The sequence below is a fragment of the Pleurodeles waltl genome, chromosome 9 (genome assembly GCF_031143425.1).
Source record: "Pleurodeles waltl isolate 20211129_DDA chromosome 9, aPleWal1.hap1.20221129, whole genome shotgun sequence".
Lineage (NCBI taxonomy): Eukaryota > Metazoa > Chordata > Amphibia > Caudata > Salamandridae > Pleurodeles > Pleurodeles waltl.
Genome location: NC_090448.1, coordinates 36,713,514 through 36,740,770, shown reverse-complemented (window position 1 = coordinate 36,740,770; position 27,257 = coordinate 36,713,514). Strand labels below are relative to the sequence as shown.

General features: G+C 45.3%; 8 non-coding genes across 8 annotated transcripts; all 8 read right to left on the bottom strand.

The window, feature by feature from the left end:
• Positions 1 to 979: 979 nt before the first annotated feature.
• TRNAQ-CUG (transfer RNA glutamine (anticodon CUG)) lies at positions 980 to 1,052 on the bottom strand. Its single transcript has one exon. It is a non-coding gene; the product is annotated as a tRNA-Gln (tRNA).
• Positions 1,053 to 4,543: 3,491 nt separating this feature from the next.
• On the bottom strand, positions 4,544 to 4,616 carry TRNAR-CCG (transfer RNA arginine (anticodon CCG)). Its single transcript has one exon. It is a non-coding gene; the product is annotated as a tRNA-Arg (tRNA).
• A 3,490-nt stretch (positions 4,617 to 8,106) lies between these two features.
• TRNAQ-CUG (transfer RNA glutamine (anticodon CUG)) lies at positions 8,107 to 8,179 on the bottom strand. Its single transcript has one exon. It is a non-coding gene; the product is annotated as a tRNA-Gln (tRNA).
• A 3,491-nt stretch (positions 8,180 to 11,670) lies between these two features.
• TRNAR-CCG (transfer RNA arginine (anticodon CCG)) lies at positions 11,671 to 11,743 on the bottom strand. Its single transcript has one exon. It is a non-coding gene; the product is annotated as a tRNA-Arg (tRNA).
• Positions 11,744 to 15,233: 3,490 nt separating this feature from the next.
• TRNAR-CCG (transfer RNA arginine (anticodon CCG)) lies at positions 15,234 to 15,306 on the bottom strand. Its single transcript has one exon. It is a non-coding gene; the product is annotated as a tRNA-Arg (tRNA).
• A 3,490-nt stretch (positions 15,307 to 18,796) lies between these two features.
• TRNAR-CCG (transfer RNA arginine (anticodon CCG)) lies at positions 18,797 to 18,869 on the bottom strand. Its single transcript has one exon. It is a non-coding gene; the product is annotated as a tRNA-Arg (tRNA).
• A 3,492-nt stretch (positions 18,870 to 22,361) lies between these two features.
• On the bottom strand, positions 22,362 to 22,434 carry TRNAQ-CUG (transfer RNA glutamine (anticodon CUG)). Its single transcript has one exon. It is a non-coding gene; the product is annotated as a tRNA-Gln (tRNA).
• A 3,491-nt stretch (positions 22,435 to 25,925) lies between these two features.
• On the bottom strand, positions 25,926 to 25,998 carry TRNAR-CCG (transfer RNA arginine (anticodon CCG)). Its single transcript has one exon. It is a non-coding gene; the product is annotated as a tRNA-Arg (tRNA).
• Between the last annotated feature and the right edge of the window lie 1,259 nt (positions 25,999 to 27,257).

Genomic DNA, 27,257 nt, shown 5'->3' with positions numbered 1-27,257 from the left:
ATGAATATGCCCTTCTGTAATGTAGCTGTTACTCATTAAAGGTCTCCAATACCTTCCCAGAGTTAAAACAAGTACTTAACTAAAATCAACAAGTGAACCTCTGTTCTTGCTCAGCAGCCACACTCAATAGACTAGAGAAAATTAACTAGGCAGCTTAGAGAGGGCGCAGAGAGCCCACAAAACCAAAGGTGACCAAGATAACAGCCTGATTTATAGCCTTGTTTACAGCTAAACTAAGATCAAGAATGCTTTGAGAAGCTTCCCTGAACACAAACAGGAAACAACATAAAAAAGTAGTCCCCTAAAGACAAGATACTCAGGACAAATCATAATTATACAGTAGTTGGTGCCTGCTCCCAAAGAGAAAAAGGAGGGACTAATAAGCATGATTGACCGCTATCAAAGGAACTATTTTTAAATGACACTGAAACCAGAAAATAAAATCTCTTTAAGCCCACATACAAGTATACTAAAGTATACAAGAGGCCGTACACTTATGCTCAACCTAAAAATGAACGAGCACGAATCAGATAAAGAGATAAGAAAACCTTTCATATTTCAGATGCACAAACGTAAAGATCTAGAAAAGAGTGGGTGGCGCCCACAGGCAGGTGGGGGGTGATCAACTGTAACATTGGCACTACAGGGTCTGTGCAGGGGGTTCTGTGGGCACAGCAGTCGTGCTCGCAGCTCGTGGTGCTAAGAACCATGTCCCCTGTGGTGCTTGGGCTGCTGCTGGGACAACTTGCCTGCTGGTAAAGCCCTTTTAGGTAGGTCAAGGGGCATCAGACAAACTTGCATCCATCCAGCTGGTGGTAGGTGCCGGAAGGCAGCTCCTTACATAGAACTCATAAAATGGTGGCGTTCATATAACAAAGACGGACCCTCTGAAGATAATTTGATGAACGTAATTTTCTATAAATATCACAAGCTTGCATCTGGTCCTATTTTCCAGGGATATAAAAAACAGCTCCTCACGCGACCCAGGTGGGACTTGAACCCACAATCCCCAGCTCCAGAGGCTGATGCCTTATCCATTAGGCCACTGGGCCAGTTGTAAAAGGTTTTGGTGCAGGACATCTCGTGTCAGGGGTCGTCAGAGATAAAGTGACCAGTCACAGAGGCACCCTTTCTGGACTTTGTCAGTACATATCAGTTATCAGGTATCTTGTTCCAATTTGTCTAACCATGACTACAACTCCCAGAATGCACTACTTTAAATCAAAACATGAACTGGAAAAGCCGTGTCCCTGTGACATTGAGCATCTGGTCATCCTACGCAGAGGCTTCTGAAAGTGACAGATGATGTCAGCAGAGGACGAGTCCTATGGAAACCTGAAGTAGGTAGATGTGTGCATGGATGTCGTATTGCACAACCGCTGGCACCTCTTTTTAGACGGGTGTGATCATGTGGTCATGAAAATGCCCCCACTAACAGTAAAAGAGGGCCAATGCCTGAAGAGGGTGACCTACTGTCCCATGCTGTATCTGGTGGGAGGCACCCGAAAATACCAAAGGATAGGAGGGCTCACGCACAGCCATGCTATGAACATATCTTTGATTTAAAAGAAACCTTCCTACTGGCAGCTTTTGCTGTCTCGTCAGCCGAATGCAATAATTGTAGAAAATAAAATCCCCCTAAAAATACTCACATGTATGCCGAGTGGCTTTATGCAATGCATGACACCTACAACTAGTTCTGGCGCTTATTCCAACAACACCTTGTACGGTTTCAACCTTAAAATTGAAGCTGATATTTACAGAGCACTGTTTGCTATGTGCTAACAATGCAGGGCTGGATGAACATCCCATAAATGACAAGACTTCTAGTGGCAGATATGAAGATGCCGGATCATAAATGGACCCCTAGGTGATGCCATCAGGGATAAGCCATGCAAGTTTATAATGAGATGAACAGATCCACGATAACCAGAAAGAAAACTGACCAAAACAAACATGAGTATGAAACACAAGGCAAGGAAAGACTGTGGAGAAGATTTAAGGGAAGATTTACGAGCCCCTAGTGCCTCCTTTCACCACATGAGCATCATATTTTTTATTACGCTCGTGTGGCCCAGCAAGGACAAAATCACAGCGCCAAATTTACAAAGTGGAACAATACATGCATTGCGCCACTTTGTAACCCTTTGCGCCAGGCATAAAGTGTGCAAAGGGGGCGCTCCCCATAAGAGGGATAAAAAAAATGACACCAAGAAATCTAGGAGATTTCTTTGCGTCTTTTTTCGGCACTTTTAACCCCTGCTCAAAGCAGGCGCTAAAAGGAGGAACACCATTGTTTGCAATGGGTGTCAATGGGCTTTGCAGGATTAGTGTCAACATTTTTGTTGCTAATCCTGCAAAGCTTAGAGCAAGTGTAAAAAAAATTGATTCTAATTCCCTAACTATCGCCATGGTGGACCGTGTCTTAGATGGGGCTCATACATTGTAGCGTTAGGGGGGCGCTAAGGGGGGCAAGGTAAGTGGTGCTGCACTGGATGCAGTGCCATTTTCCTTAAATCAGGCCCAAATTTCTTCAAAACATAGACACTATGTAACAAACTCCTCTTTTCTATCAGTGCAGTTTTCTTCTCTTGTTCTTCTCTTCCATCGCATCTACTGCTGGAAGCGGGTGCACAGTAACAATACCGTCTTCCACTCACCAACCGATGGGTAGCCAAAAATGACTATTTTTTGTAACTGCAGCAAACTGCAAGCAGAGCAAGGCATTCAGGAGGATTCACAATGCCAAATGACTAGCTGAACCGGAGCAGGAGTGTATGGATGCTGGCTACGATAGCGACTCGTACCACCAACACTCACGCTTCTAATTCACAGACTAAGAAATCCCAAAGACCCAGTGCTCCTACTACATCATTTTCGCTTCCACCCTGCCATAAAGAACACCCCACTGGCTGCCTCACCCGTAGGATGTACATTCCGGTGTCCCATTGTCTGGAGGAAAGGGATGTAGAATGGACGGAACATCCGCAGTACAGCACGGGGCGACTATTCGTTCAATAATTTTAAGGGCATCGCCTAAGCTGGCAAGGGGGCGGTTCATCGGCCGAGAGATTGTCGGTTAGCGCCGTAGTTGTGCACATCGTTGGTGGGCAGAAGCTGCTCTGTACTGTTTGCAAACAAAGCCATATGAGGGGGGTAGGGTGGATGTGTGTGCTTGCTTGCCTCTTCAGATGAGGTGGAGCAGACTGGAGTGAGGCCACAGGGATGGCCTTTCATCTCTCAAGCAGGAGCATGTGAAAGGACACCAGTGGCCCATAGAACACCCTTGCAAATTAAAAATAAGTAGTTAAGTAAGTAATAAATGGAGGTGGCCGAGCCGTGCCGAACGTAAGAAAGGCGCGGCTGCCATATGTAAACATAAAACCCATCTGCCACCTTGCAATAATTAAAGGAACTGGAATGCCTTACGCACTCTCCAAAAACCTGGTACAACAAGGAGAAGGTGTGGTGCAAAGTCTAGAACTGCAGACTTTAGAATCAAGGACCGGGGTTTGAGTCACAGCGTCAGCTCAACATCACTTAATCTCCCCGTGCCACCAAAAAATGACTATGCCCTTCTGTAATGTAGCTGTTACTCATTAAAGGTCTCCAATACCTTCCCAGAGTTAAAACAAGTACTTAACTAAAATCCACAAGTGAACCTCTGTTCTTGCTCAGCAGCCACACTCAATAGACTAGAGAAAATTAACTAGGCAGCTTAGAGAGGGCGCAGAGAGCCCACAAAACCAAAGGTGACCAAGATAACAGCCTGATTTATAGCCTTGTTTACAGCTAAACTAAGATCAAGAATGCTTTGAGAAGCTTCCCTGAACACAAACAGGAAACAACATAAAAAAGCAGTCCCCTAAAGACAAGATACTCAGGACAAAGCATAATTATACAGTAGTTGGTGCCTGCTCCCAAAGAGAAAAAGGAGGGACTAATAGGCATGATTGACCGCTATCAAAGGAACTATTTTTAAATGACACTGAAACCAGAAAATGAAATCTCTTTAAGCCCACATACAAGTATACTAAAGTATACAAGAGGCCGTACACTTATGCTCAACCTAAAAATGAACGAGCACGAATCAGATAAAGAGATAAGAAAACCTTTCATATTTCAGATGCACAAACGTAAAGATCTAGAAAAGAGTGGGTGGCGCCCACAGGCAGGTGGGGGGTGATCAACTGTAACATTGGCACTACAGGGTCTGTGCAGGGGGTTCTGTGGGCACAGCAGTCGTGCTCGCAGCTCGTGGTGCTAAGAACCATGTCCCCTATGGTGCTTGGGCTGCTGCTGGGACAACTTGCCTGCTGGTAAAGCCCTTTTAGGTAGGTCAACGGGCATCAGACAAACTTGCATCCATCCAGCTGGTGGTAGGTGCCGGAAGGCAGCTCCTTACATAGAACTCATAAAATGGTGGCGTTCATATAACAAAGACGGACCCTCTGAAGATAATTTGATGAACGTAATTTTCTATAAATATCACAAGCTTGCATCTGGTCCTATTTTCCAGGGATATAAAAAACAGCTCCTCACACGACCCAGGTGGGACTTGAACCCACAATCCCCAGCTCCGGAGGCTGATGCCTTATCCATTAGGCCACTGAGCCAGTTGTAAAAGGTTTTGGTGCAGGACATCTCGTGTCAGGGGTCGTTAGAGATAAAGTGACCAGTCACAGAGGCACCCTTTCTGGACTTTGTCAGTACATATCAGTTATCAGGTATCTTGTTCCAATTTGTCTAACCATGACTACAACTCCCAGAATGCACTACTTTAAATCAAAACATGAACTGGAAAAGCCGTGTCCCTGTGACATTGAGCATCTGGTCATCCTAAGCAGAGGCTTCTGAAAGTGACAGATGATGTCAGCAGAGGACGAGTCCTATGGAAACCTGAAGTAGGTAGATGTGTGCATGGATGTCGTATTGCACAACCGCTGGCACCTCTTTTTAGACGGATGTGATCATGTGGTCATGAAAATGCCCCCACTAACAGTAAAAGAGGGCCAATGCCTGAAGTGGGTGACCTACTGTCCCATGCTGTATCTGGTGGGAGGCACCCGAAAATACCAAAGGATAGGAGGGCTCACGCACAGCCATGCTATGAACATATCTTTGATTTAAAAGAAACCTTCCTACTGGCAGCTTTAGCTGTCTCGTCAGCCGAATGCAATAATTGTAGAAAATAAAATCCCCCTAAAAATACTCACATGTATGCCGAGTGGCTTTATGCAAAGCATGACACCTACAACTAGTTCTGGCGCTTATTCCAACAACACCTTGTACGGTTTCAACCTTAAAATTGAAGCTGATATTTACAGAGCACTGTTTGCTATGTGCTAACAATGCAGGGCTGGATGAACATCCCATAAATGACAAGACTTCTAGTGGCAGATATGAAGATGCCGGATCATAAATGGACCCCCAGGTGATGCCATCAGGGATAAGCCATGCAAGTTTATATTGAGATGAACAGATCCACCGTAACCAGAAAGAAAACTGACCAAAACAAACATGAGTATGAAACACAAGGCAAGGAAAGACTGTGGAGAAGATTTAAGGGAAGATTTACAAGCCCCTAGTGCCTCCTTTCACCACATGAGCATCATATTTTTTATTACGCTCGTGTGGCCCAACAAGGACAAAATCACAGCGCCAAATTTACAAAGTGGAACAATACATGCATTGCGCCACTTTGTAACCCTTTGCGCCAGGCATAAAGTGTGCAAAGGGGGCGCTCCCCATTAGAGGGACCAAAAAAATGACACCAAGAAATCTAGGAGATTTCTTGGCGTCATTTTTCAGCACTTTTAACTCCTGCTCAAAGCAGGCGCTAAAAGGAGGAACACCATTGTTTGCAATGTGTGTCAATGGGCTTTGCAGGATTAGCGTCAACATTTTTATTGCTAATCCTGCAAAGCTTAGAACTAGTGTAAAAAAATGTCATTCTAATTCCGTAACTATCGCCATGGTGGACCGTGTCTTAGATGGGGCTCACACATTGTAGCGTTAGGGGGGCGCTAAGGGGGGCAAGGAAAGTGGTGCTGCACTGGGTGCAGTGCCATTTTCTTTAAATCAGGCCCAAATTTCTTCAAAAATAGACACTATATAACAAACTTCTCTTTTCTATCAGTGCAGTTTTCTTCTCTTGTTCTTCTCTTCCATCGCATCTACTGCTGCAAGCAGATGCTCAGTAACAATACCGTCTTCCACTCACCAACCGATGGGTAGCCAAAAATGACTATTTTTTGTAACTACAGCAAACTGCGAGCAGAGCAAGGCATTCAGGAGGATTCACAATGCCAAATGACTAGCTGAACCGGAGCAGGAGTGTATGGATGCTGGCTACGATAGCGACTCGTACCACCAACACTCACGCTTCTAATTCACAGACTAAGAAATCCCAAAGACCCAGTGCTCCTACTACATCCTTTTCGCTTCCAGCCTGCCATAAAGAACACCCCACTGGCTGCCTCACCCGTAGGATGTACATTCCGGTGTCCCATTGTCTGGAGAAAAGGGATGTAGAATGGACGGAACATCCGCAGTACAGCACGGGGCGACTATTCGTTCAATAATTTTAAGGCCATCGGCTAAGCTGGCAAGGGGGCGGTTCATCGGCCGAGACATTGTCGGTTAGCGCCGTAGTTGTGCACATCGTTGGTGGGCAGAAGCTGCTCTGTACTGTTTGCAAACAAAGCCATGTGAGGGGGGTAGGGTGGATGTGTGTGCTTGCTTGCCTCTTCAGATGAGGTGGAGCAGACTGGAGTGAGGCCACAGGGATGGCCTTTCATCTCTCAAGCAGGAGCATGTGAAAGGACACCAGTGGCCCATAGAACACCCTTGCAAATTAAAAATAAGTAGTTAAGTAAGTAATAAATGGAGGTGGCCGAGCCGTGCCAAACGTAAGAAAGGCGCGGCTGCCATATGTAAACATAAAACCCACCTGCCACCTTGCAATAATTAAAGGAACTGGAATGCCTTACACACTCTCCAAAAACCTGGTACCACAGGAAGAAGGTGTGGTGCAAAGTCTAGAACTGCAGACTTTAGAATCAAGGACCGGGGTTTGAGTCACAGCGTCAGCTCAACATCACTTAATCTCCCCGTGCCACCAAAAAATGAATATGCCCTTCTGTAATGTAGCTGTTACTCATTAAAGGTCTCCAATACCTTCCCAGAGTTAAAACAAGTACTTAACTAAAATCAACAAGTGAACCTCTGTTCTTGCTCAGCAGCCACACTCAATAGACTAGAGAAAATTAACTAGGCAGCTTAGAGAGGGCGCAGAGAGCCCACAAAACCAAAGGTGACCAAGATAACAGCCTGATTTATAGCCTTGTTTACAGCTAAACTAAGATCAAGAATGCTTTGAGAAGCTTCCCTGAACACAAACAGGAAACAACATAAAAAAGCAGTCCCCTAAAGACAAGATACTCAGGACAAAGCATAATTATACAGTAGTTGGTGCCTGCTCCCAAAGAGAAAAAGGAGGGACTAATAGGCATGATTGACCGCTATCAAAGGAACTATTTTTAAATGACACTGAAACCAGAAAATGAAATCTCTTTAAGCCCACATACAAGTATACTAAAGTATACAAGAGGCCGTACACTTATGCTCAACCTAAAAATGAACGAGCACGAATCAGATAAAGAGATAAGAAAACCTTTCATATTTCAGATGCACAAACGTAAAGATCTAGAAAAGAGTGGGTGGCGCCTACAGGCAGGTGAGGGGTGATCAACTGTAACATTGGCACTACAGGGTCTGTGCAGGGGGTTCTGTGGGCATAGCAGTCGTGCTCGCAGCTCGTGGTGCTAAGAACCATGTCCCCTATGGTGCTTGGGCTGCTGCTGGGACAACTTGCCTGCTGGTAAAGCCCTTTTAGGTAGGTCAACGGGCATCAGACAAACTTGCATCCATCCAGCTGGTGGTAGGTGCCGGAAGGCAGCTCCTTACATAGAACTCATAAAATGGTGGCGTTCATATAACAAAGACGGACCCTCTGAAGATAATTTGATGAAAGTAATTTTCTATAAATATCACAAGCTTGCATCTGGTCCTATTTTCCAGGGATATAAAAAACAGCTCCTCACGCGACCCAGGTGGGACTTGAACCCACAATCACCAGCTCCAGAGGCAGATGCCTTATCCATTAGGCCACTGGGCCAGTTGTAAAAGGTTTTGGTGCAGGACATCTCGTGTCAGGGGTCGTCAGAGATAAAGTGACCAGTCACAGAGGCACCCTTTCTGGACTTTGTCAGTACATATCAGTTATCAGGTATCTTGTTCCAATTTGTCTAACCATGACTACAACTCCCAGAATGCACTAATTTAAATCAAAACATGAACTGGAAAAGCCGTGTCCCTGTGACATTGAGCATCTGGTCATCCTAAGCAGAGGCTTCTGAAAGTGACAGATGATGTCAGCAGAGGACGAGTCCTATGGAAACCTGAAGTAGGTAGATGTGTGCATGGATGTCGTATTGCACAACCGCTGGCACCTCTTTTTAGACGGATGTGATCATGTGGTCATGAAAATGCCCCCACTAACAGTAAAAGAGGGCCAATGCCTGAAGAGGGTGACCTACTGTCCCATGCTGTATCTGGTGGGAGGCACCCGAAAATACCAAAGGATAGGAGGGCTCACGCACAGCCATGCTATGAACATATCTTTGATTTAAAAGAAACCTTCCTACTGGCAGCTTTAGCTGTCTCGTCAGCCGAATGCAATAATTGTAGAAAATAAAATCCCCCTAAAAATACTCACATGTATGCCGAGTGGCTTTATGCAAAGCATGACACCTACAACTAGTTCTGGCGCTTATTCCAACAACACCTTGTACGGTTTCAACCTTAAAATTGAAGCTGATATTTACAGAGCACTGTTTGCTATGTGCTAACAATGCAGGGCTGGATGAACATCCCATAAATGACAAGACTTCTAGTGGCAGATATGAAGATGCCGGATCATAAATGGACCCCTAGGTGATGCCATCAGGGATAAGCCATGCAAGTTTATAATGAGATGAACAGATCCACCATAACCAGAAAGAAAACTGACCAAAACAAACATGAGTATGAAACACAAGGCAAGGAAAGACTGTGGAGAAGATTTAAGGGAAGATTTACGAGCCCCTAGTGCCTCCTTTCACCACATGAGCATCATATTTTTTATTACGCTCGTGTGGCCCAGCAAGGACAAAATCACAGCGCCAAATTTACAAAGTGGAACAATACATGCATTGCGCCACTTTGGAACCCTTTGCGCCAGGCATAAAGTGTGCAAAGGGGGCGCTCCCCATAAGAGGGATAAAAAAAATGACACCAAGAAATCTAGGAGATTTCTTTGCGTCTTTTTTCGGCACTTTTAACCCCTGCTCAAAGCAGGCGCTAAAAGGAGGAACACCATTGTTTGCAATGGGTGTCAATGGGCTTTGCAGGATTAGTGTCAAAATTTTTGTTGCTAATCCTGCAAAGCTTAGAGCTAGTGTAAAGAAAATTGATTCTAATTCCCTAACTATCGCCATGGTGGACCGTGTCTTAGATGGGGCTCATACATTGTAGCGTTAGGGGGGCGCTAAGGGGGGCAAGGTAAGTGGTGCTGCACTGGGTGCAGTGCCATTTTCCTTAAATCAGGCCCAAATTTCTTCAAAACATAGACACTATGTAACAAACTCCTCTTTTCTATCAGTGCAGTTTTCTTCTCTTGTTCTTCTCTTCCATCGCATCTACTGCTGGAAGCGGGTGCACAGTAACAATACCGTCTTCCACTCACCAACCGATGGGTAGCCAAAGATGACTATTTTTTGTAACTGCAGCAAACTGCAAGCAGAGCACGGCATTCAGGAGGATTCACAATGCCAAATGACTAGCTGAACCGGAGCAGGAGTGTATGGATGCTGGCTACGATAGCGACTCGTACCACCAACACTCACGCTTCTAATTCACAGACTAAGAAATCCCAAAAACCCAGTGCTCCTACTACACCATTTTCGCTTCCAGCCTGCCATAAAGAACACCCCACTGGCTGCCTCACCCGTAGGATGTACATTCCGGTGTCCCATTGTCTGGAGGAAAGGGATGTAGAATGGACGGAACATCCGCAGTACAGCACGGGGCGACTATTCGTTCAATAATTTTAAGGGCATCGCCTAAGCTGGCAAGGGGGCGGTTCATCGGCCGAGAGATTGTCGGTTAGCGCCGTAGTTGTGCACATCGTTGGTGGGCAGAAGCTGCTCTGTACTGTTTGCAAACAAAGCCATGTGAGGGGGGTAGGGTGGATGTGTGTGCTTGCTTGCCTCTTCAGATGAGGTGGAGCAGACTGGAGTGAGGCCACAGGGATGGCCTTTCATCTCTCAAGCAGGAGCATGTGAAAGGACACCAGTGGCCCATAGAACACCCTTGCAAATTAAAAATAAGTAGTTAAGTAAGTAATAAATGGAGGTGGCCGAGCCGTGCCGAACGTAAGAAAGGCGCGGCTGCCATATGTAAACATAAAACCCATTTGCCACCTTGCAATAATTAAAGGAACTGGAATGCCTTACGCACTCTCCAAAAACCTGGTACAACAGGGAGAAGGTGTGGTGCAAAGTCTAGAACTGCAGACTTTAGAATCAAGGACCGGGGTTTGAGTCACAGCGTCAGCTCAACATCACTTAATCTCCCCGTGCCACCAAAAAATGACTATGCCCTTCTGTAATGTAGCTGTTACTCATTAAAGGTCTCCAATACCTTCCCAGAGTTAAAACAAGTACTTAACTAAAATCAACAAGTGAACCTCTGTTCTTGCTCAGCAGCCACACTCAATAGACTAGAGAAAATTAACTAGGCAGCTTAGAGAGGGCGCAGAGAGCCCACAAAACCAAAGGTGACCAAGATAACAGCCTGATTTATAGCCTTGTTTACAGCTAAACTAAGATCAAGAATGCTTTGAGAAGCTTCCCTGAACACAAACAGGAAACAACATAAAAAAGCAGTCCCCTAAAGACAAGATACTCAGGACAAAGCATAATTATACAGTAGTTGGTGCCTGCTCCCAAAGAGAAAAAGGAGGGACTAATAGGCATGATTGACCGCTATCAAAGGAACTATTTTTAAATGACACTGAAACCAGAAAATGAAATCTCTTTAAGCCCACATACAAGTATACTAAAGTATACAAGAGGCCGTACACTTATGCTCAACCTAAAAATGAACGAGCACGAATCAGATAAAGAGATAAGAAAACCTTTCATATTTCAGATGCACAAATGTAAAGATCTAGAAAAGAGTGGGTGGCGCCCACAGGCAGGTGGGGGGTGATCAACTGTAACATTGGCACTACAGGGTCTGTGCAGGGGGTTCTGTGGGCACAGCAGTCGTGCTCGCAGCTCGTGGTGCTAAGAACCATGTCCCCTATGGTGCTTGGGCTGCTGCTGGGACAACTTGCCTGCTGGTAAAGCCCTTTTAGGTAGGTCAAGGGGCATCAGACAAACTTGCATCCATCCAGCTGGTGGTAGGTGCCGGAAGGCAGCTCCTTACATAGAACTCATAAAATGGTGGCGTTCATATAACAAAGACGGACCCTCTGAAGATAATTTGATGAACGTAATTTTCAATAAATATCACAAGCTTGCATCTGGTCCTATTTTCCAGGGATATAAAAAACAGCTCCTCACGCGACCCAGGTGGGACTTGAACCCACAATCTCCAGCTCCGGAGGCTGATGCCTTATCCATTAGGCCACTGGGCCAGTTGTAAAAGGTTTTGGTGCAGGACATCTCGTGTCAGGGGTCGTCAGAGATAAAGTGACCAGTCACAGAGGCACCCTTTCTGGACTTTGTCAGTACATATCAGTTATCAGGTATCTTGTTCCAATTTGTCTAACCATGACTACAACTCCCAGAATGCACTACTTTAAATCAAAACATGAACTGGAAAAGCCGTGTCCCTGTGACATTGAGCATCTGGTCATCCTAAGCAGAGGCTTCTGAAAGTGACAGATGATGTCAGCAGAGGACGAGTCCTATGGAAACCTGAAGTAGGTAGATGTGTGCATGGATGTCGTATTGCACAACCGCTGGCACCTCTTTTTAGACGGATGTGATCATGTGGTCATGAAAATGCCCCCACTAACAGTAAAAGAGGGCCAATGCCTGAAGAGGGTGACCTACTGTCCCATGCTGTATCTGGTGGGAGGCACCCGAAAATACCAAAGGATAGGAGGGCTCACGCACAGCCATGCTATGAACATATCTTTGATTTAAAAGAAACCTTCCTACTGGCAGCTTTAGCTGTCTCGTCAGCCGAATGCAATAATTGTAGAAAATAAAATCCCCCTAAAAATACTCACATGTATGCCGAGTGGCTTTATGCAAAGCATGACACCTACAACTAGTTCTGGCGCTTATTCCAACAACACCTTGTACGGTTTCAACCTTAAAATTGAAGCTGATATTTACAGAGCACTGTTTGCTATGTGCTAACAATGCAGGGCTGGATGAACATCCCATAAATGACAAGACTTCTAGTGGCAGATATGAAGATGCCGGATCATAAATGGACCCCTAGGTGATGCCATCAGGGATAAGCCATGCAAGTTTATAATGAGATGAACAGATCCACCTTAACCAGAAAGAAAACTGACCAAAACAAACATGAGTATGAAACACAAGGCAAGGAAAGACTGTGGAGAAGATTTAAGGGAAGATTTACGAGCCCCTAGTGCCTCCTTTCACCACATGAGCATCATATTTTTAATTACGCTCGTGTGGCCCAACAAGGACAAAATCACAGCGCCAAATTTACAAAGTGGAACAATACATGCATTGCGCCACTTTGTAACCCTTTGCGCCAGGCATAAAGTGTGCAAAGGGGGCGCTCCACATTAGAGGGACCAAAAAAATGACACCAAGAAATCTAGGAGATTTCTTTGCGTCATTTTTCGGCACTTTTAACCGATGCTCAAAGCAGGCGCTAAAAGGAGGAACACCATTGTTTGCAATGTGTGTCAATGGGCTTTGCAGGATTAGCGTCAACATTTTTATTGCTAATCCTGCAAAGCTTAGAACTAGTGTAAAAAAATGTCATTCTAATTCCGTAGCTATCGCCATGGTGGACCGTGTCTTAGATGGGGCTCACACATTGTAGCGTTAGGGGGGCGCTAAGGGGGGCAAGGAAAGTGGTGCTGCACTGGGTGCAGTGCCATTTTCTTTAAATCAGGCCCAAATTTCTTCAAAAATAGACACTATATAACAAACTCCTCTTTTCTATCAGTGCAGTTTTCTTCTCTTGTTCTTCTCTTCCATCGCATCTACTGCTGGAAGCAGATGCTCAGTAACAATACCGTCTTCCACTCACCAACCGATGGGTAGCCAACAATGACTATTTTTTGTAACTGCAGCAAACTGCGAGCAGAGCAAGGCATTCAGGAGGATTCACAATGCCAAATGACTAGCTGAACCGGAGCAGGAGTGTATGGATGCTGGCTACGATAGCGACTCGTACCACCAACACTCACGCTTCTAATTCACAGACTAAGAAATCCCAAAGACCCAGTGCTCCTACTACATCCTTTTCGCTTCCAGCCTGCCATAAAGAACACCCCACTGGCTGCCTCACCCATAGGATGTACATTCCGGTGTACCATTGTCTGGAGAAAAGGGATGTAGAATGGACGGAACATCCGCAGTACAGCACGGGGCGACTATTCGTTCAATAATTTTAAGGGCATGGCCTAAGCTGGCAAGGGGGCGGTTCATCGGCCGAGAGATTGTCGGTTAGCGCCGTAGTTGTGCACATCGTTGGTGGGCAGAAGCTGCTCTGTACTGTTTGCAAACAAAGCCATGTGAGGGGGGTAGGGTGGATGTGTGTGCTTGCTTGCCTCTTCAGATGAGGTGGAGCAGACTGGAGTGAGGCCACAGGGATGGCCTTTCATCTCTCAAGCAGGAGCATGTGAAAGGACACCAGTGGCCCATACAACACCCTTGCAAATTAAAAATAAGTAGTTAAGTAAGTGATAAATGGAGGTGGCCGAGCCGTGCCGAACGTAAGAAAGGCGCGGCTGCCATATGTAAACATAAAACCCATCTGCCACCTTGCAATAATTAAAGGAACTGGAATGCCTTACGCACTCTCCAAAAACCTGGTACAACAGGAAGAAGGTGTGGTGCAAAGTCTAGAACTGCAGACTTTAGAATCAAGGACCGGGGTTTGAGTCACAGCGTCAGCTCAACATCACTTAATCTCCCCGTGCCACCAAAAAATGAATATGCCCTTCTGTAATGTAGCTGTTACTCATTAAAGGTCTCCAATACCTTCCCAGAGTTAAAACAAGTACTTAACTAAAATCAACAAGTGAACCTCTGTTCTTGCTCAGCAGCCACACTCAATAGACTAGAGAAAATTAACTAGGCAGCTTAGAGAGGGCGCAGAGAGCCCACAAAACCAAAGGTGACCAAGATAACAGCCTGATTTATAGCCTTGTTTACAGCTAAACTAAGATCAAGAATGCTTTGAGAAGCTTCCCTGAACACAAACAGGAAACAACATAAAAAAGCAGTCCCCTAAAGACAAGATACTCAGGACAAAGCATAATTATACAGTAGTTGGTGCCTGCTCCCAAAGAGAAAAAGGAGGGACTAATAGGCATGATTGACCACTATCAAAGAAACTATTTTTAAATGACACTGAAACCAGAAAATGAAATCTCTTTAAGCCCACATATAAGTATACTAAAGTATACAAGAGGCCGTACACTTATGCTCAACCTAAAAATGAACGAGCACGAATCAGATAAAGAGATAAGAAAACCTTTCATATTTCAGATGCACAAACGTAAAGATCTAGAAAAGAGTGGGTGGCGCCCACAGGCAGATGGGGGGTGATCAACTGTAACATTGGCACTACAGGGTCTGTGCAGGGGGTTCTGTGGGCACAGCAGTCGTGCTCGCAGCTCGTGGTGCTAAGAACCATGTCCCCTATGGTGCTTGGGCTGCTGCTGGGACAACTTGCCTGCTGGTAAAGCCCTTTTAGGTAGGTCAACGGGCATCAGACAAACTTGCATCCATCCAGCTGGTGGTAGGTGCCGGAAGGCAGCTCCTTACATAGAACTCATAAAATGGTGGCGTTCATATAACAAAGACGGACCCTCTGAAGATAATTTGATGAACGTAATTTTCTATAAATATCACAAGCTTGCATCTGGTCCTATTTTCCAGGGATATAAAAAACAGCTCCTCACGCGACCCAAGTGGGACTTGAACCCACAATCCCCAGCTCCGGAGGCTGATGCCTTATCCATTAGGCCACTGGGCCAGTTGTAAAAGGTTTTGGTGCAGGACATCTCGTGTCAGGGGTCGTCAGAGATAAAGTGACCAGTCACAGAGGCACCCTTTCTGGACTTTGTCAGTACATATCAGTTATCAGGTATCTTGTTCCAATTTGTCTAACCATGACTACAACTCCCAGAATGCACTACTTTAAATCAAAACATGAACTGGAAAAGCCGTGTCCCTGTGACATTGAGCATCTGGTCATCCTAAGCAGAGGCTTCTGAAAGTGACAGATGATGTCAGCAGAGGACGAGTCCTATGGAAACCTGAAGTAGGTAGATGTGTGCATGGATGTCGTATTGCACAACCGCTGGCACCTCTTTTTAGACGGATGTGATCATGTGGTCATGAAAATGCCCCCACTAACAGTAAAAGAGGGCCAATGCCTGAAGAGGGTGACCTACTGTCCCATGCTGTATCTGGTGGGAGGCACCCGAAAATACCAAAGGATAGGAGGGCTCACGCACAGCCATGCTATGAACATATCTTTGATTTAAAAGAAACCTTCCTACTGGCAGCTTTAGCTGTCTCGTCAGCCGAATGCAATAATTGTAGAAAATAAAATCCCCCTAAAAATACTCACATGTATGCCGAGTGGCTTTATGCAAAGCATGACACCTACAACTAGTTCTGGCGCTTATTCCAACAACACCTTGTACGGTTTCAACCTTAAAATTGAAGCTGATATTTACAGAGCACTGTTTGCTATGTGCTAACAATGCAGGGCTGGATGAACATCCCATAAATGACAAGACTTCTAGTGGCAGATATGAAGATGCCGGATCATAAATGGACCCCTAGGTGATGCCATCAGGGATAAGCCATGCAAGTTTATAATGAGATGAACAGATCCACCGTAACCAGAAAGAAAACTGACCAAAACAAACATGAGTATGAAACACAAGGCAAGGAAAGACTGTGGAGGAGATTTAAGGGAAGATTTACGAGCCCCTAGTGCCTCCTTTCACCACATGAGCATCATATTTTTTATTACGCTTGTGTGGCCCAACAAGGACAAAATCACAGCGCCAAATTTACAAAGTGGAACAATACATGCATTGCGCCACTTTGTAACCCTTTGCGCCAGGCATAAAGTGTGCAAAGGGGGCGCTCCCCATTAGAGGGACCAAAAAAATGACACCAAGAAATCTAGGAGATTTCTTGGCGTCATTTTTCGGCACTTTTAACTCCTGCTCAAAGCAGGCGCTAAAAGGAGGAACACCATTGTTTGCAATGTGTGTCAATGAGCTTTGCAGGATTAGCGTCAACATTTTTATTGCTAATCCTGCAAAGCTTAGAACTAGTGTAAAATAATTTCATTCTAATTCCGTAACTATCGCCATGGTGGACTGTGTCTTAGATGGGGCTCACACATTGTAGCGTTAGGGGGGCGCTAAGGGGGGCAAGGAAAGTGGTGCTGCACTGGGTGCAGTGCCATTTTCTTTAAATCAGGCCCAAATTTCTTCAAAAATAGACACTATATAACAAACTCCTCTTTTCTATCAGTGCAGTTTTCTTCTCTTGTTCTTCTCTTCCATCGCATCTACTGCTGGAAGCGGGTGCACAGTAACAATACCGTCTTCCACTCACCAACCGATGGGTAGCCAAAAATGACTATTTTTTGTAACTGCAGCAAACTGCAAGCAGAGCAAGGCATTCAGGAGGATTCACAATGCCAAATGACTAGCTGAACCGGAGCAGGAGTGTATGGATTTTGGCTACGATAGCGACTCGTACCACCAACACTCACGCTTCTAATTCACAGACTAAGAAATCCCAAAGACCCAGTGCTCCTACTACATCATTTTCGCTTCCAGCCTGCCATAAAGAACACCCCACTGGCTGCCTCACCCGTAGGATGTACATTCCGGTGTCCCATTGTCTGGAGGAAAGGGATGGAGAATGGACGGAACATCCGCAGTACACAACGGGGCGACTATTCGTTCAATAATTTTAAGGGCATCGCCTAAGCTGGCAAGGGGACGGTTCATCGGCCGAGAGATTGTCGGTTAGCGCCGTAGTTGTGCACATCGTTGGTGGGCAGAAGCTGCTCTGTACTGTTTGCAAACAAAGCCATGTGAGGGGGGTAGGGTGGATGTGTGTGCTTGCTTGCCTCTTCAGATGAGGTGGAGCAGACTGGAGTGAGGCCACAGGGATGGCCTTTCATCTCTCAAGCAGGAGCATGTGAAAGGACACCAGTGGCCCATAGAACACCCTTGCAAATTAAAAATAAGTAGTTAAGTAAGTAATAAATGGAGGTGGCCGAGCCGTGCCGAACGTAAGAAAGGCGCGGCTGCCATATGTAAACATAAAACCCATCTGCCACCTTGCAATAATTAAAGGAACTGGAATGCCTAACGCACTCTCCAAAAACCTGGTACAACAGGAAGAAGGTGTGGTGCAAAGTCTAGAACTGCAGACTTTAGAATCAAGGACCGGGGTTTGAGTCACAGCGTCAGCTCAACATCACTTAATCTCCCCGTGGCACCAAAAAATTAATATGCCCTTCTGTAATGTAGCTGTTACTCATTAAAGGTCTCCAATACCTTCCCAGAGTTAAAACAAGTACTTAACTAAAATCAACAAGTGAACCTCTGTTCTTGCTCAGCAGCCACACTCAATAGACTAGAGAAAATTAACTAGGCAGCTTAGAGAGGGCGCAGAGAGCCCACAAAACCAAAGGTGACCAAGATAACAGCCTGATTTATAGCCTTGTTTACAGCTAAACTAAGATCAAGAATGCTTTGAGAAGCTTCCCTGAACACAAACAGGAAACAACATAAAAAAGCAGTCCCCTAAAGACAAGATACTCAGGACAAAGCATAATTATACAGTAGTTGGTGCCTGCTCCCAAAGAGAAAAAGGAGGGACTAATAGGCATGATTGACCGCTATCAAAGGAGCTATTTTTAAATGACACTGAAACCAGAAAATGAAATCTCTTTAAGCCCACATATAAGTATACTAAAGTATACAAGAGGCCGTACACTTATGCTCAACCTAAAAATGAACGATCACGAATCAGATAAAGAGATAAGAAAACCTTTCATATTTCAGATGCACAAACGTAAAGATCTAGAAAAGAGTGGGTGGCACCCACAGGCAGGTGGGGGGTGATCAACTGTAACATTGGCACTACAGGGTCTGTGCAGGGGGTTCTGTGGGCACAGCAGTCGTGCTCGCAGCTCGTGGTGCTAAGAACCATGTCCCCTATGGTGCTTGGGCTGCTGCTGGGACAACTTGCCTGCTGGTAAAGCCCTTTTAGGTAGGTCAACAGGCATCAGACAAACTTGCATCCATCCAGCTGGTGGTAGGTGCCGGAAGGCAGCTCCTTACATAGAACTCATAAAATGGTGGCGTTCATATAACAAAGACGGACCCTCTGAAGATAATTTGATGAACGTAATTTTCAATAAATATCACAAGCTTGCATCTGGTCCTATTTTCCAGGGATATAAAAAACAGCTCCTCACGCGACCCAGGTGGGACTTGAACCCACAATCCCCAGCTCCGGAGGCTGATGCCTTATCCATTAGGCCACTGGGCCAGTTGTAAAAGGTTTTGGTGCAGGACATCTCGTGTCAGGGGTCGTCAGAGATAAAGTGACCAGTCACAGAGGCACCCTTTCTGGACTTTGTCAGTACATATCAGTTATCAGGTATCTTGTTCCAATTTGTCTAACCATGACTACAACTCCCAGAATGCACTACTTTAAATCAAAACATGAACTGGAAAAGCCGTGTCCCTGTGACATTGAGCATCTGGTCATCCTAAGCAGAGGCTTCTGAAAGTGACAGATGATGTCAGCAGAGGACGAGTCCTATGGAAACCTGAAGTAGGTAGATGTGTGCATGGATGTCGTATTGCACAACCGCTGGCACCTCTTTTTAGACGGATGTGATCATGTGGTCATGAAAATGCCCCCACTAACAGTAAAAGAGGGCCAATGCCTGAAGAGGGTGACCTACTGTCCCATGCTGTATCTGGTGGGAGGCACCCGGAAATACCAAAGGATAGGAGGGCTCACGCACAGCCATGCTATGAACATATCTTTGATTTAAAAGAAACCTTCCTACTGGCAGCTTTAGCTGTCTCGTCAGCCGAATGCAATAATTGTAGAAAATAAAATCCCCCTAAAAATACTCACATGTATGCCGAGTGGCTTTATGCAAAGCATGACACCTACAACTAGTTCTGGCGCTTATTCCAACAACACCTTGTACGGTTTCAACCTTAAAATTGAAGCTGATATTTACAGAGCACTGTTTGCTATGTGCTAACAATGCAGGGCTGGATGAACATCCCATAAATGACAAGACTTCTAGTGGCAGATATGAAGATGCCGGATCATAAATGGACCCCTAGGTGATGCCATCAGGGATAAGCCATGCAAGTTTATAATGAGATGAACAGATCCACCGTAACCAGAAAGAAAACTGACCAAAACAAACATGAGTATGAAACACAAGGCAAGGAAAGACTGTGGAGAAGATTTAAGGGAAGATTTACGTGCCCCTAGTGCCTCCTTTCACCACATGAGCATCATATTTTTTATTACGCTCGTGTGGCCCAACAAGGACAAAATCACAGCGCCAAATTTACAAAGTGGAACAATACATGCATTGCGCCACTTTGTAACCCTTTGCGCCAGGCATAAAGTGTGCAAAGGGGGCGCTCCCCATAAGAGGGATCAAAAAAATGACACCAAGAAATCTAGGAGATTTCTTTGCGTCTTTTTTCGGCACTTTTAACCCCTGCTCAAAGCAGGCGCTAAAAGGAGGAACACCATTGTTTGCAATGGGTGTCAATGGGCTTTGCAGGATTAGTGTCAACATTTTTATTGCTAATCCTGCAAAGCTTAGAGCTAGTGTAAAAAAAATTGATTCTAATTCCCTAACTATCGCCATGGTGGACCGTGTCTTAGATGGGTCTCATACATTGTAGCGTTAGGGGGGCGCTAAGGGGGGCAAGGTAAGTGGTGCTGCACTGGGTGCAGTGCCATTTTCCTTAAATCAGGCCCAAATTTCTTCAAAACATAGACACTATGTAACAAACTCCTCTTTTCTATCAGTGCAGTTTTCTTCTCTTGTTCTTCTCTTCCATCGCATCTACTGCTGGAAGCGGGTGCACAGTAACAATACCGTCTTCCACTCACCAACCGATGGGTAGCCAAAAATGACTATTTTTTGTAACTGCAGCAAACTGCAAGCAGAGCAAGGCATTCAGGAGGATTCACAATGCCAAATGACTAGCTGAACCGGAGCAGGAGTGTATGGATGCTGGCTACGATAGCGACTCGTACCACCAACACTCACGCTTCTAATTCACAGACTAAGAAATCCCAAAGACCCAGTGCTCCTACGACATCATTTTCGCTTCCAGCCTGCCATAAAGAACACCCCACTGGCTGCCTCACCCGTAGGATGTACATTCTGGTGTCCCATTGTCTGGAGGAAAGGGATGTAGAATGGACGGAACATCCGCAGTACAGCATGGGGCGACTATTCGTTCAATAATTTTAAGGGCATCGCCTAAGCTGGCAAGGGGGCGGTTCATCGGCCGAGAGATTGTCGGTTAGCGCCGTAGTTGTGCACATCGTTGGTGGGCAGAAGCTGCTCTGTACTGTTTGCAAACAAAGCCATATGAGGGGGGTAGGGTGGATGTGTGTGCTTGCTTGCCTCTTCAGATGAGGTGGAGCAGACTGGAGTGAGGCCACAGGGATGGCCTTTCATCTCTCAAGCAGGAGCATGTGAAAGGACACCAGTGGCCCATAGAACACCCTTGCAAATTAAAAATAAGTAGTTAAGTAAGTAATAAATGGAGGTGGCCGAGCCGTGCCGAACGTAAGAAAGGCGCGGCTGCCATATGTAAACATAAAACCCATCTGCCACCTTGCAATAATTAAAGGAACTGGAATGCCTTACGCACTCTCCAAAAACCTGGTACAACAGGGAGAAGGTGTGGTGCAAAGTCTAGAACTGCAGACTTTAGAATCAAGGACCGGGGTTTGAGTCACAGCGTCAGCTCAACATCACTTAATCTCCCCGTGCCACCAAAAAATGAATATGCCCTTCTGTAATGTAGCTGTTACTCATTAAAGGTCTCCAATACCTTCCCAGAGTTAAAACAAGTACTTAACTAAAATCAACAAGTGAACCTCTGTTCTTGCTCAGCAGCCACACTCAATAGACTAGAGAAAATTAACTAGGCAGCTTAGAGAGGGCGCAGAGAGCCCACAAAACCAAAGGTGACCAAGATAACAGCCTGATTTATAGCCTTGTTTACAGCTAAACTAAGATCAAGAATGCTTTGAGAAGCTTCCCTGAACACAAACAGGAAACAACATAAAAAAGTAGTCCCCTAAAGACAAGATACTCAGGACAAATCATAATTATACAGTAGTTGGTGCCTGCTCCCAAAGAGAAAAAGGAGGGACTAATAAGCATGATTGACCGCTATCAAAGGAACTATTTTTAAATGACACTGAAACCAGAAAATAAAATCTCTTTAAGCCCACATACAAGTATACTAAAGTATACAAGAGGCCGTACACTTATGCTCAACCTAAAAATGAACGAGCACGAATCAGATAAAGAGATAAGAAAACCTTTCATATTTCAGATGCACAAACGTAAAGATCTAGAAAAGAGTGGGTGGCGCCCACAGGCAGGTGGGGGGTGATCAACTGTAACATTGGCACTACAGGGTCTGTGCAGGGGGTTCTGTGGGCACAGCAGTCGTGCTCGCAGCTCGTGGTGCTAAGAACCATGTCCCCTATGGTGCTTGGGCTGCTGCTGGGACAACTTGCCTGCTGGTAAAGCCCTTTTAGGTAGGTCAACGGGCATCAGACAAACTTGCATCCATCCAGCTGGTGGTAGGTGCCGGAAGGCAGCTCCTTACATAGAACTCATAAAATGGTGGCGTTCATATAACAAAGACGGACCCTCTGAAGATAATTTGATGAACGTAATTTTCAATAAATATCACAAGCTTGCATCTGGTCCTATTTTCCAGGGATATAAAAAAACAGCTCCTCACGCGACCCAGGTGGGACTTGAACCCACAATCCCCAGCTCCAGAGGCTGATGCCTTATCCATTAGGCCACTGGGCCAGTTGTTAAAGGTTTTGGTGCAGGACATCTCGTGTCAGGGGTCGTCAGAGATAAAGTGACCAGTCACAGAGGCACCCTTTCTGGACTTTGTCAGTACATATCAGTTATCAGGTATCTTGTTCCAATTTGTCTAACCATGACTACAACTCCCAGAATGCACTACTTTAAATCAAAACATGAACTGGAAAAGCCGTGTCCCTGTGACATTGAGCATCTGGTCATCCTAAGCAGAGGCTTCTGAAAGTGACAGATGATGTCAGCAGAGGACGAGTCCTATGGAAACCTGAAGTAGGTAGATGTGTGCATGGATGTCGTATTGCACAACCGCTGGCACCTCTTTTTAGACGGATGTGATCATGTGGTCATGAAAATGCCCCCACTAACAGTAAAAGAGGGCCAATGCCTGAAGAGGGTGACCTACTGTCCCATGCTGTATCTGGTGGGAGGCACCCGAAAATACCAAAGGATAGGAGGGCTCACGCACAGCCATGCTATGAACATATCTTTGATTTAAAAGAAACCTTCCTACTGGCAGCTTTAGCTGTCTCGTCAGCCGAATGCAATAATTGTAGAAAATAAAATCCCCCTAAAAATACTCACATGTATGCCGAGTGGCTTTATGCAAAGCATGACACCTACAACTAGTTCTGGCGCTTATTCCAACAACACCTTGTACGGTTTCAACCTTAAAATTGAAGCTGATATTTACAGAGCACTGTTTGCTATGTGCTAACAATGCAGGGCTGGATGAACATCCCATAAATGACAAGACTTCTAGTGGCAGATATGAAGATGCCGGATCATAAATGGACCCCTAGGTGATGCCATCTTGGATAAGCCATGCAAGTTTATAATGAGATGAACAGATCCACCGTAACCAGAAAGAAAACTGACCAAAACAAACATGAGTATGAAACACAAGGCAAGGAAAGACTTTGGAGAAGATTTAAGGGAAGATTTACGAGCCCCTAGTGCCTCCTTTCACCACATGAGCATCATATTTTTTATTACGCTCGTGTGGCCCAACAAGGACAAAATCACAGCGCCAAATTTACAAAGTGGAACAATACATGCATTGCGCCACTTTGTAACCCTTTGCGCCAGGCATAAAGTGTGCAAAGGGGGCGCTCCCCATTAGAGGGACCAAAAAAATGACACCAAGAAATCTAGGAGATATCTTTGCGTCATTTTTCGGCACTTTTAACCCCTGCTCAAAGCAGGCGCTAAAAGGAGGAACACCATTGTTTGCAATGTGTGTCAATGGGCTTTGCAGGATTAGCGTCAACATTTTTATTGCTAATCCTGCAAAGCTTAGAACTAGAGTAAAAAAATTTCATTCTAATTCCGTAACTATCGCCATGGTGGACCGTGTCTTAGATGGGGCTCACACATTGTAGCGTTAGGGGGGCGCTAAGGGGGGCAAGGAAAGTGGTGCTGCACTGGGTGCAGTGCCATTTTCTTTAAATCAGGCCCAAATTTCTTCAAAAATAGACACTATATAACAAACTCCTCTTTTCTATCAGTGCAGTTTTCTTCTCTTGTTCTTCTCTTCCATCGCATCTACTGCTGCAAGCGGATGCTCAGTAACAATACCGTCTTTCACTCACCAACCGATGGGTAGCCAAAAATGACTATTTTTTGTAACTACAGCAAACTGCGAGCAGAGCAAGGCATTCAGGAGGATTCACAATGCCAAATGACTAGCTGAACCGGAGCAGGAGTGTATGGATGCTGGCTACGATAGCGACTCGTACCACCAACACTCACGCTTCTAATTCACAGACTAAGAAATCCCAAAGACCCTGTGCTCCTACTACATCCTTTTTGCTTCCAGCCTGCCATAAAGAACACCCCACTGGCTGCCTCACCCGTAGGATGTACATTCCGGTGTCCCATTGTCTGGAGAAAAGGGATGTAGAATGGACGGAACATCCGCAGTACAGCACGGGGCGACTATTCGTTCAATAATTTTAAGGCCATCGCCTAAGCTGGCAAGGGGGCGGTTCATCGGCCGAGACATTGTCGGTTAGCGCCGTAGTTGTGCACATCGTTGGTGGGCAGAAGCTTCTCTGTACTGTTTGCAAACAAAGCCATGTGAGGGGGGTAGGGTGGATGTGTGTGCTTGCTTGCCTCTTCAGATGAGGTGGAGCAGACTGGAGTGAGGCCACAGGGATGGCCTTTCATCTCTCAAGCAGGAGCATGTGAAAGGACACCAGTGGCCCATAGAACACCCTTGCAAATTAAAAATAAGTAGTTAAGTAAGTAATAAATGGAGGTGGCCGAGCCGTGCCGAACGTAAGAAAGGCGCGGCTGCCATATGTAAACATAAAACCCATCTGCCACCTTGCAATAATTAAAGGAACTGGAATGCCTTACGCACTCTCCAAAAACCTGGTACAACAGGGAGAAGGTGTGGTGCAAAGTCTAGAACTGCAGACTTTAGAATCAAGGACCGGGGTTTGAGTCACAGCGTCAGCTCAACATCACTTAATCTCCCCGTGCCACCAAAAAATGAATATGCCCTTCTGTAATGTAGCTGTTACTCATTAAAGGTCTCCAATACCTTCCCAGAGTTAAAACAAGTACTTAACTAAAATCAACAAGTGAACCTCTGTTCTTGCTCAGCAGCCACACTCAATAGACTAGAGAAAATTAACTAGGCAGCTTAGAGAGGGCGCAGAGAGCCCACAAAACCAAAGGTGACCAAGATAACAGCCTGATTTATAGCCTTGTTTACAGCTAAACTAAGATCAAGAATGCTTTGAGAAGCTTCCCTGAACACAAACAGGAAACAACATAAAAAAGCAGTCCCCTAAAGACAAGATACTCAGGACAAAGCATAATTATACAGTAGTTGGTGCCTGCTCCCAAAGAGAAAAAGGAGGGACTAATAAGCATGATTGACCGCTATCAAAGGAACTATTTTTAAATGACACTGAAACCAGAAAATGAAATCTCTTTAAGCCCACATACAAGTATACTAAAGTATACAAGAGGCCGTACACTTATGCTCAACCTAAAAATGAACGAGCACGAATCAGATAAAGAGATAAGAAAACCTTTCATATTTCAGATGCACAAACGTAAAGATCTAGAAAAGAGTGGGTGGCGCCCACAGGCAGGTGGGGGGTGATCAACTGTAACATTGGCACTACAGGGTCTGTGCATAGGGTTCTGTGGGCACAGCAGTCGTGCTCGCAGCTCGTGGTGCTAAGAACCATGTCCCCTATGGTGCTTGGGCTGCTGCTGGGACAACTTGCCTGCTGGTAAAGCCCTTTTAGGTAGGTCAACGGGCATCAGACAAACTTGCATCCATCCAGCTGGTGGTAGGTGCCGGAAGGCAGCTCCTTACATAGAACTCATAAAATGGTGGCGTTCATATAACAAAGACGGACCCTCTGAAGATAATTTGATGAACGTAATTTTCTATAAATATCACAAGCTTGCATCTGGTCCTATTTTCCAGGGATATAAAAAAACAGCTCCTCTCGCGACCCAGGTGGGACTTGAACCCACAATCCCCAGCTCCGGAGGCTGATGCCTTATCCATTAGGCCACTGGGCCAGTTGTAAAAGCTTTTGGTGCAGGACATCTCGTGTCAGGGGTCGTCAGAGATAAAGTGACCAGTCACAGAGGCACCCTTTCTGGACTTTGTCAGTACATATCAGTTATCAGGTATATTGTTCCAATTTGTCTAACCATGACTACAACTCCCAGAATGCACTACTTTAAATCAAAACATGAACTGGAAAAGCCGTGTCCCTGTGACATTGAGCATCTGGTCATCCTAAGCAGAGGCTTCTGAAAGTGACAGATGATGTCAGCAGAGGACGAGTCCTATGGAAACCTGAAGTAGGTAGATGTGTGCATGGATGTCGTATTGCACAACCGCTGGCACCTCTTTTTAGACGGGTGTGATCATGTGGTCATGAAAATTCCCCCACTAACAGTAAAAGAGGGCCAATGCCTGAAGAGGGTGACCTACTGTCCCATGCTGTATCTGGTGGGAGGCACCCGAAAATACCAAAGGATAGGAGGGCTCACGCACAGCCATGCTATGAACATATCTTTGATTTAAAAGAAACCTTCCTACTGGCAGCTTTAGCTGTCTCGTCAGCCGAATGCAATAATTGAAGAAAAATAAAATCCCCCTAAAAATACTCACATGTATGCCGAGTGGCTTTATGCAATGCATGACACCTACAACTAGTTCTGGCGCTTATTCCAACAACACCTTGTACGGTTTCAACCTTAAAATTGAAGCTGATATTTACAGAGCACTGTTTACTATGTGCTAACAATGCAGGGCTGGATGAACATCCCATAAATGACAAGACTTCTAGTGGCAGATATGAAGATGCCGGATCATAAATGGACCCCTAGGTGATGCCATCAGGGATAAGCCATGCAAGTTTATAATGAGATGAACAGATCCACCGTAACCAGAAAGAAAACTGACCAAAACAAACATGAGTATGAAACACAAGGCAAGGAAAGACTGTGGAGAAGATTTAAGGGAAGATTTACGAGCCCCTAGTGCCTCCTTTCACCACATGAGCATCATATTTTTTATTACACTCGTGTGGCCCAACAAGGACAAAATCACAGCGCCAAATTTACAAAGTGGAACAATACATGCATTGCGCCACTTTGTAAGCCTTTGCGCCAGGCATAAAGTGTGCAAAGGGGGCGCTTCCCATTAGAGGGACCAAAAAAATGACACCAAGAAATCTAGGAGATTTCTTTGCGTCATTTTTCGGCACTTTTAACCCCTGCTCAAAGCAGGCGCTAAAAGGAGGAACACCATTGTTTGCAATGTGTGT